Below are 12,668 nucleotides of genomic sequence, written 5' to 3' on the forward strand. Positions count from 1 at the left end.
GCATGGCAAGAGGTGAAGCATAACAAAACTACCTATCTAGGCAAGTTTAAAGGAGGCCGGAAACAACAAATAACAATTCCAGAAACTCCTCATGTGCATAATTTAGGTTTGGTACTGTTCTGCCCTAAACCATATTTTAGAGTTGTTAAACATGCAAAGTAAAACCACAATGTTAAACTAGGCTTTTTTCTACCCCATTTACATATAAAGTTTATTAAATTTGGAGTTACGGTTATTAAGTTATGAATTAAATCATTTTAGCATGGCATAGGAGCAAATTAATGCAAACAGCAGTTTAAACATTTTAAACATGGATAAAAGTGGCATATTATGAAACTACACAAAATTCTAATCATTTTTCATATAAAGTTTGTTTAATTCCGATGCACGATTCATGAGTAATTATATGCATGAAGGCTAGGGTCTTTTCTGTAAAACTACCAAACTCCTGGATAAATAGTAAATCGCTCCACGGAAAAATAACGTTACTCGGGCCGAAACTGCAGTCTGGCCCAACATGCACAGGAGAGGGGCTGGGCGCTTCTCACCATGGGCCATGGCCCGGTCAGTGGAGAGGAGGCCGTGCAGGCCGGCTAGGGTGCTGGGCCTTGGGTTGGGCGCGGCCCACGCGCAGGCGTTGACGAGCAACTGAGGCAGATCGGGCGCGTATCATCCTCCTCGCGTACAGGGAGCAGCGGCGGACTCCGGTGGTGTGGAGGTACAGCGGGGTTGAGGAGGAACGGGATCCGGCCAGAATGGACGCGGGGCGGCGTGAGCTTCCCGGATCTGACAGCGGGGAGGCCGGATCGGGCGGCTGATGACAGACTTCGGCGACCGAGGCACAGATCCAAGGCCATGGCGTCTCTACATGCAGAGGGAGAGAGAGATGGTGAGGCCTGTGAGAGAGAGAGAGGAGAAGGAGAAGGTGACGAGGGGCTCTGTCTGTGGTCGGCGGCGAAGCTCACCGGCGGTGTGGGTCTAGGCGTGGTGTGGCTCTGCGATGCAGGCGCGGGCGAGGAGGAGCGCTCAGGGAGTCACCGGTGGCCTGGAGCGGGGGCGCGGGGCTCGCAGGTTGGGCCCAGATGGGCTTCCCAGGGCTCGATGTGGGTCCTGACGGGCCCGCGGGCTTCGCGGCAACGCGGGGAGACCAGGGGGTGAGGTGGAGGCGCGAGAGTGGCCCTTGGCAGCGGCGCAGGTGGAGGTCTGCCCTGTGGGGCGGCGCCAAGTGGCGAGGAGGGGCTGGAGTGACGCGGAAATTGAGGAGGAGGTGGGAGGCTAGAGGTAGGGGAAGGCTAGGCTGCCAGGTTTGGAAGGGGGGTGGTTTAAATAGGCAGGTTTAGGGTTAGGGGGATTTTGGGGGCTTCCGAAGCCTCGGTCGCGATCCGACGGTTCCGGTCCGAGGGTGGATTTGGTGGCCTATGAAGAGAAGGTTTGGGCTGAGATGAGAGGGAATGAGTGCAACCCGGCAACTGTTCCCGGAGACCGAAAACGTCCGACGTTAGACCGATTATATTACCGCTATAATTATCCGTTGGGGCATCAAACGAACTCCGAATGTGATGAAACTTGGCAGGAGACCTACTAACAACATAAAAACACCGCATGCCAACTTTCAACCCATTCTAAGAACATTTTCCGGCCACTTATAAAATAATATTTCGGACATGCCACGGGCGCGTGCAAGTGTGTCTGGGCTCAGAACGGACAACGGAAAGAACGAGGAGACCGGGACGGATGCAAGTTTTGAAACATGATGATGCCATGCACATGATGACATGACAAGATGCAACACGTAAGCGAATGACATGGCAACGACAACGAATAACTGGAAGACACCTGGCGCATCGGTCTCGGGGCGTCACAAGTGTCCACCATACCTACCTAGGGATTGAATAAGATCCCTCAAGTAAGTTGTCATCAGTGCAAAAAGGCAATACAAATTGCTTCTAAATATGTGAGATCTTTTAGTGCAAGAGAAAATTGAGCGTTGCACGAACTTGGATGACAACGAATAAAAGCGACTGACTGCATAATAAAGGTTGTCATCTTAAGGGGCAATGTAACGTGACATTCTTTTTCACTAAGGGATTGAGCATGCAAACAAATAAGCGCATGGCAACCTCTGCTTCCCTCTGTGAAGGGACTATCTTTTACTTTTATCTATCAGTCAAAGTTTTTCTCTCTATTCCTTTTATTTTTCTCTTTTTGGCAAGCATCATGTGGTGAGGAAAGATCTAGGCACATATGTCCAGTTGAATATAGATGACATGAGTTATTAATGTTGACATCACCCTTGAGGTGAGTATGTTGGGAGGAAAAATCATAAGCCCCTATCTTTCTATGTGTCTGGTTGAAATGTTTTGTTCATGGGTACAAGGTGAGTGTTAGCAATCATAGAAGACTATATGATGGTTGAGTATGTGGACTTGCTTTAAAGGTTCTGACATGTGACTCTTCCTAAAAAGATGATGAATTGTAGTTGCAAGGTTGACTGATTTATACTTAGATTGTGTGATGAACTATTACTTATTCATGGGAAGTATATGATAAAAGTCTTATGTTTAATTTTGTTGCTGTTATAATAATCAACATGATGCTTCTATGTCTGTATTTTGTTTTTATCGACACCTCTCTCTCAAAGCATGTGGACATGTTTTTCGATTTTGGTTTTCGCTTGAGGACAAGCGAGGTCTAAGCTTGGGGGGCTGATACGTCCATTTTGCATCATGTTTTCTTATTGTTATTTACAATCTTTTTATCCATAATAATGCTTTTTGGAGTAATTCTAATGCCTTTTTCTCTCATAATTTGCAAGGAACACACCAAGAGGGAGAATTCTAGCAGCTGGAAATCTGGACCTGTAAAAGCTACATTAGGCCACCTATTCTGCACAACTCCAAATGGGCTGAAGCTTTACGGAGATTTTTATTGAATATATAAGAAATATTGGAGCCAATAAGTACCAGAGGGGGGCACCAGGTGGGCACAACCCACCTGGGCGCGTCAGGCCCCCCTGGCGCACCCTGGTGGGTTGTGGCCTCCACGGCCCACCTCCGGTGCCCATCTTCTGATATATAAGTGCTTTTGACCTAGAAAAAAATCACAATAATACTTTCAGGACGGAGCGCCACCCCCTTGAGGCGGAACTTGGGCAGGAGCACTTTTGCCCTCTGGCGGAGCGATTCTGCCAGGGGAACTTCCCTCCCGGAGGGGGAAATCATCGTCATCATCATCATCAACAACTCTCCCATCTTGGGGAGGGCAATCTCCGTCAACATCTTCACCAGCACCATCTCATCTCAAACCCTAGTTCATCTCTTATATTCAATGTTGTTACCGAAAGTATAGATTGTTGCTAGGGGGTGACTAGTAGTGTTGATTACATCTTGTAGTTAATTACTATATGGTTTATTTGGTGGAAGATTATATGTTCAGATCCATTATGCATATTAATACCCCTATGATCATGAGCATGTTTGTTGTCTATGAGTAGTTACCTTTGTTCTTGAGGTCACGGGATAAATCATGTTGCAAGTAATCACGTGAATTTGATATGTGTTCGATATTTTGATAGTATGTATGTTGTGATTCCCTTAGTGGTGTCATGTGAACGTCAACTAGATGACACTTCACCATATTTGGGCCTAAGGGAATGCATTGTGGATTAGTAAATAGATGGTGGGTTGCGAGAGTGACAGAAACTTAAACCCCAGTTTATGCTCTATTCCATAAGGGACTGATTGGGTCCTAGAATTTAATGCTATGGTTAGGATTTATCCTTAATACTTTTCTCATAGTTGTGGATGCTTGCGGGAGGGTTAATCATAAGTAGGAGGTTTGTTCAAGTAATAACATCACCTAAGCACCGGTCCACCCACATATCAAATTATCAAAGTAGCGAACACAAATCAAACCAATATGATGAAATTGACTAGATGAAATTCTCGTGTACCCTCAAGAACGCTTTGCTCATTATAAGAAACTGTTTTGGCCTATCCTTTGCCTCAAAAGGATTGGGATATCTTGTTGCATACTTGTTACAATTATCGTTACTTGCTCATTACAAATTACTTGCTATCAAACTACTCGCTACTTACAATTTCAGTACTTGCAGACGCTACCTTACTGAAAACTACTTGTCATTTCCTTCTGCTCCTCATTGGGTTTGACACTCTTACTTATCGAAAAGAGCTACAATTGATCCCCTATACTTCTGGGTTGTCACATATCACTAAGCACTTTGAGCAAGCAAGCCATTAAGTAACACCTCATCCCCTTTTAATACTATTGGCTTTCCTATGGACTCAATGTGATCTTGGATCACTAAAATGAAAATGTAGAGTCTTGAGCTTTTGCCAATCCTTGTCCTTAGGTTCTTGAAGGGGTTCCACATCCTCATGTCCATTCCACGCCTTTGTTTAACTTTCTAAAATATACTAGATAAAATTATTAGTGAAAAAAGAGATATGTTGACATTAATTACCAAAATAACCCAGGGAGCACTTGTGCTTTCACACGTTCAGCTCGATGACGTCCTCGCCTTCTTGATCCAGCAAGAGGGGCGAAGTAGTAGATAAGTTCCAGCAGCACGACGGCGTGGTGATGGTGGTGGTGAAGAACAATCTCCGCAGGGCTTCGCCAAGCACAATGGGAACTATGACGGAGGATAAACTAGAGGGGGCGGGGTTGTCGGCACACGGCTTGTTGAATCTTGATGTATTTCGGGTGCTAGCCCTGCTCCTCTATTTATATGTTGAGCCCTGGGTCATTTCTTGGAGAAAGAGTCTCCTCAAAGTCAGTTTGGAATGCAAGGCAAGAGTCCTTCTTGGAATCCAGGACCAGGCGCCAAGGTCATTGGTATTTGGCCCCAAATGCCAGGGTCCCTGGCGTCTGGCCCCTGGCCTCCACAAAACTTTCTTTTGCACCTTCCTAAAGCCCTGTGGGCTTTACCCTTTGGCCCAAATAAAGTGTTCTCACACCAAAACATTTCGGGAAACATCGGAAACCCCTTCCGGAAACTAAACACTACTATCACATATATATCAATCTTTACCATTCTGGAGCTCCTCGTCATGTCTGTGATCTCATCCGGGACTCCGAACAATATTCGGTCACCAACATACACAACTCATATAATACTATATCATCAATGAATGTTAAGAGTGCGGACCCTACATGTTTGAGAATGATGTAGACATGACCGAGATGCTTCTCCGGTCAATAACCAATAGCAGGACCTAGATGCCCATATTGGTTCTGACATATTCTACGAAAATCTTTATCGGTCGAACCTTTATGACAACATATGTAGTTCCATTTATCTATTGGTATGTTACTTGCCCGAGATTCTATCGTCCGTATCTTCATACCTAGTTCAATCTCGTTACCGGTAAGTCTCTTTACTCAGTCCGTAATACATCATCTTATAACTAACTCCTTAGTCACTTTGCTTGCAAGCTTCTTTTGATGTTGTATTACCGAGAGAGCCCAGAGATACCTCTCCATCATACGGAGTGACAAATCCCAGTCTCGATCCATGCCAACTCAACAGACACCTTCGGAGATACCTGTAGAGCACCATTATGATCACCCATTTATGTTGTGACGTTTGATGGCACACAAGACATTCCTCCGGAGTCCGGGAGTTGCATGATCTCATGGTCGAATAAACATGTATTAGACATTAAGAAAGCGGTAGCAATAAACTGAACGATCATATGCTATGCTAACGGTTGGGTCTTGTCCATCACATCATTATCCTAATGATGTGATCCCATTATTAAATGACAACTCATGTCTATGGTTAGGAAACCTTAACCATCTTTGATTAACGAGCTAGTCTAGTAGAGGCTCACTAGGGACACAATATTTGTTTATGTATCCACACATGTATTTAAAGTTTCCAGTCAATACAATTCTAGCATGAATAATAAACCTTTATCATGATTAAGGAAATATAATAATAACCATTTTATTATTGCCACTAGGGCATATTTCCATCAGGTGTTTGGAGCACAGTATCTGAGAGAACTAAATATGCATAACACAAAAAAGTTGTTGGCTATTGGAGAGGCTAGAGGGTTTCCAAGAATGCTCGGATCAATTGATCACATGCATTGGTAATGGAAGAACTGCCAAAAGGTTTGCGGGGAATGTATCAAGGTCACACCAAAGAGGCCACCATCATACTGGAGGCAATGGCATCACATGACTTATGGATTTGGCATGCTTTCTTTGAAATGTCGGGTTCTCACAACAACATCAATGTGCTTTCACTACTGCAGGATGCTGCTAACGCGGCACTACGATCAGAGACCCTTCAACGAAACTGTGTGCGATGCAATAATCGCAAACGGTGGTGTAAAAGAACCGTTAGAAAAAGTGCAAACCATTTGCGATGGCAGACCCATCAAACAAGGTTCAGATTTCAGTTTTGTGTGCGATGCAGGGCATATGGTTCAGTTCAATGAACTGTTTGCGATGAGGCGGAACAAAAGAAACGGGTAGCCAGATGAAGGCGTGTGCGATATACAACATACGGTTCACTCGGATGAACTGTTTGTGATGAGGAGGAACAATAGAAATGGGCACCTAGTTAAAGGTGTGTGCGATTGAGGGCATACGCTTTAGAAGGATTAACTGTTTGCGATTAGGCAACAGAACAGAAACGGGTTAGCCAGATCAAAGTGTCTGTGATTGATGGCATACACTTCACACGGATGAACCGTTTGCCATTAGCCACAACAAATTGAAACAGTTAGATAGATCAATGTGTGTGCGCTAGACGGGCACACACATTCTAATTAAAAGAAGCATGCGTGATGGTAATAACGAGCGAGCACGGTTGTTGGAACAGGATATGTGCTGACATTGCCTATTGCGGTGCACCCTGTGGTGCAAACGCCACGTACGTGATGTCTACCACGCAACTTTATTCTTGTAGACACGTGTTGAGCCTCCAAGCGCAGAGTTTTGTAGGACAGTAGCAATTTTCCCTCAAGTGGATGACCTAAGGTTTATCAATCCATGAGAGGTGTAGGATGAAGATGTTCTCTCTCAAACGACCCTGCAACCAAATACAAGAAATCTCTTGTTTCCCCAACACAACCAATACAATGGCAAATTGTATAGGTGCACAAGTTCGGCGAAGAGATGGTGATAAAAGTGTAATAAGGATAGTAGATATTGGTTTTTGTAATCTGAAATTATAAAAACAGCAAGGTAACTAATAGTAAACGGGCACAAAAATGGTGTTGCAATGCTTAAAAATGAGGCCTAGGGTCCGTACTTTCGCTGGTGCAACCTCTCAACAATGCTAACATAGTTGGATCATATGATTATCCCTTAAAGTGTAACGAAGAATCACTCCCGAGTTCCTATTAGCGAAGAACAAAAGATAGGAATTGTTTGTAGGGTACTAAACCACCTCAAAGCTATTCTTTTCGTTCGATCTATTCAAGAGTTTGTACTAAAATAACACAAAGCTATTTTTTGGTTCAATCTATCATAGAGTCCGTACTAAGATAACACCAAAGGAATTTCATAGTCATAATACTCAATCCACACAAAGAACTATAAAGAGACCCCCAAAGTTTTCGTCGGAGAAAAGATAATAAAAAACATGCATCAACCCCTATGCATAGATTACCACAATATCACCGCGGAATTCGCGAGTTGAGTGCCATAACATATATCAAGTGAATCAATAAGATGCCCCAATTGTCACCTCAAGTATTCATACCGAAAGACATATATCATGTGTTCTCATCTCTGAATATTCAATCCGACAAGACAAAACTTCAAAGGGTAAAGACTCAGTTCATCACAACAAGAGTATAGAGGGGAGAAACATCATATGATCCGACTACATTAACAAAGCCCATGATATAGATCACGAGAGAGAGAGAGAGAGAGAGAGATCAAACACATAGCTACTAGTACAAACCCTCAGCCCTGAGGGTGGACTACTTCCTCCTCATCGTGGTGGCCGCCGGGATGATGAAGATGGCCACCGGAGATGATTCCACCCTCCGGCATGGTGCCAGAAAGGGTCTAGATTGGTTTTCGGTGGCTACGGAGCCCTGCGGCGGCGGAACTTCTGATCTAGGTTAGGCCCGAAGGGTTTCGGAATATTTGGGAATTTATAGTGCAAAGAGGGGGTGCGAGAGGCCACCAAGGTGGGCACAACCCACCTGGGCGCGCCAGGGGTGTGTGGCGTGCCCTGGTGGGTTGTGCCCCCATCAGGGCACCACCCAGGTGTAGCTCTGTCCCAATAGGTTCCTTCTGGTCCAAAAAAATCCCCGTAAAGTTTCACGGTGTTTGGACTCCGTTTGATATTGATTTTCTGCGATGTAAAAAACAAGCAAAAAAACAACAACTGGCACTGGGCACTGGGTCAATAGGTTAGTCCCAAAAAATGATATAAAGTCGCTAACAAATGATTGTAAAACACCCAAGAATGATAAAATAACAGCATGAATACTTTATAAATTATAGATACGTTCGAGATGTATCAGCATCCCCAAGCTTAATTCCTACTCGTCCTCGAGTAGGTAAATGATAAAAGAAATAATTTATGAAGTGTGAATGCTAGCAAAGTGCATAAGTTTGATCAATGATAATTTCAATTACTTTTCCTAGCATCATAACAACAATTCTTTCTTATGAAACTTCTCATGTTATAGTGGCAACCAATTCACATGTTAAGGTTCAAACAGTGAATTCTCTTGAAACCCAACAACCTATGTTCTTAGTCACCAAGCAATTGCAATTCAACTTATTCAACAGAGTTTAAGTAAGATCTCCACACACTCAACCATCATATAGTCTTCTATGATTGCTAACACTCACCTTGTACACATGACCAAACGTTTCAACCAGACACATAGAAAGATAGGGGCTTATTGTTTTGCCTCCGAACGTATTCACCTCAAGGGTGATGTCAACAATAATAACTCATGCTACCCATATTCAACTGGACAGATGTGCCTAGATCTTTCCTCACCACATGATGCTTGCCAAAAGAGAAAAATAAAAAGGAATATAGAGAAGAACTTTGACTCTTTGCATAAAAGTAAATACATAAAAGTAAAAGATAGGCCCTTCGCAGAGGGAAGCAGAGGTTGCCATGCGCTTATTTGTTTGTATGCTTGTAGGATTGAGAGTATGTCTAGAGGGGGGGGTGATTAGACTACTTGACCAAATAAAAATCAAGCCTTTTCCTAATTTTAAGTCTTGGCAGATTTTAGCAACTTAGCACAATTCAAGTAATCAACCTACGCATGCAATTCTAAGAGTATAGCAGCGGAATGTAAAACTATTGCATATGAAGATAGAGGGAGGAGTTTGGAGGGAGAAAACGCAATGTAGATACGAAGATTTTTGGCGTGGTTCCGATAGGTGGTGCTATCGTACATCCACGTTGACGGAGACTTCAACCCACGAAGGGTAACGGTTGCGCGAGTCCACGGAGGGATCCACCCACGAAGGGTCCACGAAGAAGCAACCTTGTCTATCCCAACATGGCCATCGCCCATGAAGGACTTGCCTCACTAGGGTAGATCTTCACGAAGTAGGCGATCTCCTTGCCCATACAAACTCCTTGGTTCAACTCCACAATCTTGACGGAGGCTCTCAAGTGACACCTAACCAATCTAGGAGACACCACTCTCCAAAAGGTAATAGATAGTGTGTTGATGATGAACTCCTTGCTCTTGTGCTTCAAATGATAGTCTCCCCAACACTCAACTCTCTCTCATAGGATTGGATTTGGTAGAAAGATGATTTGAGTGGAAAGCAACTTGGGGAAGGCTAGAGATCAAGATTTATGTGGTTGGAATGGAATATCTTGACCTCAACACAAGTGTAGGTGGTTCTCTCTCAGAAAATGTAAGTTGGAAGTGTAGGTATGTTCTGATGGCTCTCTCCATGAATGAAGAGTGGGTGGAGGGGTATATATAGCCTCCACACAAAATCTAACCGTTACACACAAATCACCAAACTCAGTGGGACCTAATTATAAAACTCGGTCAGACCGATTTGGCTCAAAATGTGAACGTTAGGATTTTCGGTGGGACCGACATGTCAACTCGGTGGGACCGATTCCATTAGGGTTAGGGCATAACATAATCTCGGTGAGACCGATTACACAAACTCGGTGGGACCGATTTTGGTAATGGACAAACAGAGAGTTGGTCAGGCAAACTCGGTGGGACTGATTCGCTCATCTCGGTTAGACCGAAACATTACGAAGGGGAAATAGAGAGTTTGCATTGCAATCTTGGTGGGACCGATCCCTCATCTTGGTTGGACCGAAACGTTACAAAGGTGAAACAGAGAGTTTTCAATTCCATATTGGTGAGACCGAGATCCCTATCGGTGAGAGCGAAGTGACTAGGGTTTGTGGCAGTGGCTATGTCAAGTGGACTCGGTGGCGCCGGATAGAAGATTTCGGTGGGGCCGAGTTTGGCTTTTGGTTTGGGACATATGTGGATATGAGAAAGTAGTTGAGGGTTTTTGGAGCATATTACTAAGCATTTTGAGCAAGTAACTCGTTAAGCAACACCTCACCCCCTTTCAATAGTATTGGCTTTTCCTATGGACACAATGTGATCTTGGATCACTAAAAGTAAAATGTAGAGTCTTGTGCTTTGAGCTTGAGCCAATCTTTTGTCCTTAGCATTTTGAGGGGTCCACTTTATAATCCATGCCATGCCAATCATTGAGCTTTCCTGAAATATTTATCTTAAAATAGCATTAGCTCAATGAGCTATATGTTGTTAGGAATTACCAAACCCACCCAAGGATAGTTGCACTTTCAATCTCCCCCTTTTTGGTAATTGATGACAACATATAGATCAAAGCTTCGACAAATGATCATAAGATTGAAAAACATCGTCGCTTTGAGAAGTATGTGATAATAAAGAGCTCCCCCTAAATTTGTGCATTATTTAAGATTTGCTTTTGAATGCAAATGCACAATCGATTAGGATCATGGGTTACTCTTCCATGTCACATACATCTTGGTGGAGCGCTCAAAATGATAGAAATTAAAAGCATGCACTCATCACCAAGCATGTGAATGATCATATATGAGATATAAAAGATAGTATCATCCAAACAAGCATTAAGGTAGCAAATGATCAACCACATGATCACACAAGTATCTCACACACAGACATAAAGTATCTCACACAATAAAAAGTTCAACCAAAAGCAAGAGAGATAAAAAGCAAGACACTCTCTCTCGAAGCCTATGATCTATACATATTTCTCCCCCTTTGGCAACAAGTTACCAAAAAGATTGAAAATGCATAGTGCTATGCGTCTCTCAGGCTTGGTCTTCGGGAGGTGGTGTAGAGAGAACTCCAAGGATGAAGGCATCTGTCAATGTAATTGGAGCTGGTGGAGTGGGTGTTGGAGGTGGCACTGGAGCTATAGCTGCTGGTGCTGACAATGTAGCTCTAGCATCTGAAACTGGCACTACAGCAGACCTCGGACCTCGTGGCACATGCTGAAAAGCATTAGTAGCCTCTCCTCTCTTTTGTTTCCTCCTGAAGATGCTCAACTGCAGTCTGAATCTCAGTTACCTTGAGGTCAAGATCATAGAATTTTGTCTCAACAATCCTCTCCAGGCTCTCCTGATTTCGAGTCAGGGTGGCCAAGCCCTTCTCAATCCTCGGTGTAGCTTGAATCAGATTTCCCAATTGATCTTGTTTTGACTTGAGGAACACCTGAGATGCTTCTTCTGCGCTTGGCATCCTTGCAGCTTTCTCTGCCTTAGCTTTGGCTCTCTTCTCTTGGACTTGAGCTGATGATGGTTCCTACTCATTCATCACAACAGTGTTGGATGTAATGGTAGATGCTCCTTGTCCAGCAAATAAGTTCCTGTGCCCATCTTAGAATTGATGAGCTCCTGAATATGTGGAGCATACCCACAACTTCTCTTTTGATCAGCAGCTATCTGCTTGATTGTTTCTACAATCAAACTCATAACCTTGAACTTCTGAGGGACATCAAAAAGGTGTAGCAGGTTGATAGAATGCCCTTTGATCATCTTGTGATCTCCTGACTTGGGTAGCAGAGTGTGCCTTAAGATCTAGTTGATGGTAGGCAGACCAGACAACAGGAAATGTACATATCCAAGCTTGTGTGTCTCCAAAGCTTTATCTGGGATCTCCTTGTACATGTTTCCCATGGAGTTGTGATCCTTCTTTTTCTTGGCATACACATCCAAGTCATCCTCATGTTCCTCTAGGGCATTGATTAGCTGGGCCCATTCTTCAACAGTGGACTGGTACCTTGTACCCTCAGACATCCATACTATCCTTCCATCTGGATAGAAGTGGGCAGTGGAGTAAAACTGCATGATGAGCTCATCATTCCATTTGGTGAGCTTCTGTCCAACAAATTCATCTACTCCACATACCTTGAAGCTATCATATACTCCTGGGAAGTGATCTTCATTCTCCTGGATGTATTCCCAATCAACCCATTTCATGTCACATACAATGGGCTTCTTGTCAAGCAAGATAGTCTCATAGAAGTCTTGTTGTTCCTTTGTGTGAAACCTGTAATCAACTGCAGTCCTCCTCCTAACAGCATAGGGATCGGACTGTCTCCACAATCTCAGTCCTGCATCTTTCCTGATGTGCATTTCCTCAGCGACT

The sequence above is a fragment of the Triticum dicoccoides genome, chromosome 1A (genome assembly GCF_002162155.2).
Source record: "Triticum dicoccoides isolate Atlit2015 ecotype Zavitan chromosome 1A, WEW_v2.0, whole genome shotgun sequence".
Taxonomy (NCBI): Eukaryota; Viridiplantae; Streptophyta; class Magnoliopsida; order Poales; family Poaceae; genus Triticum; species Triticum dicoccoides.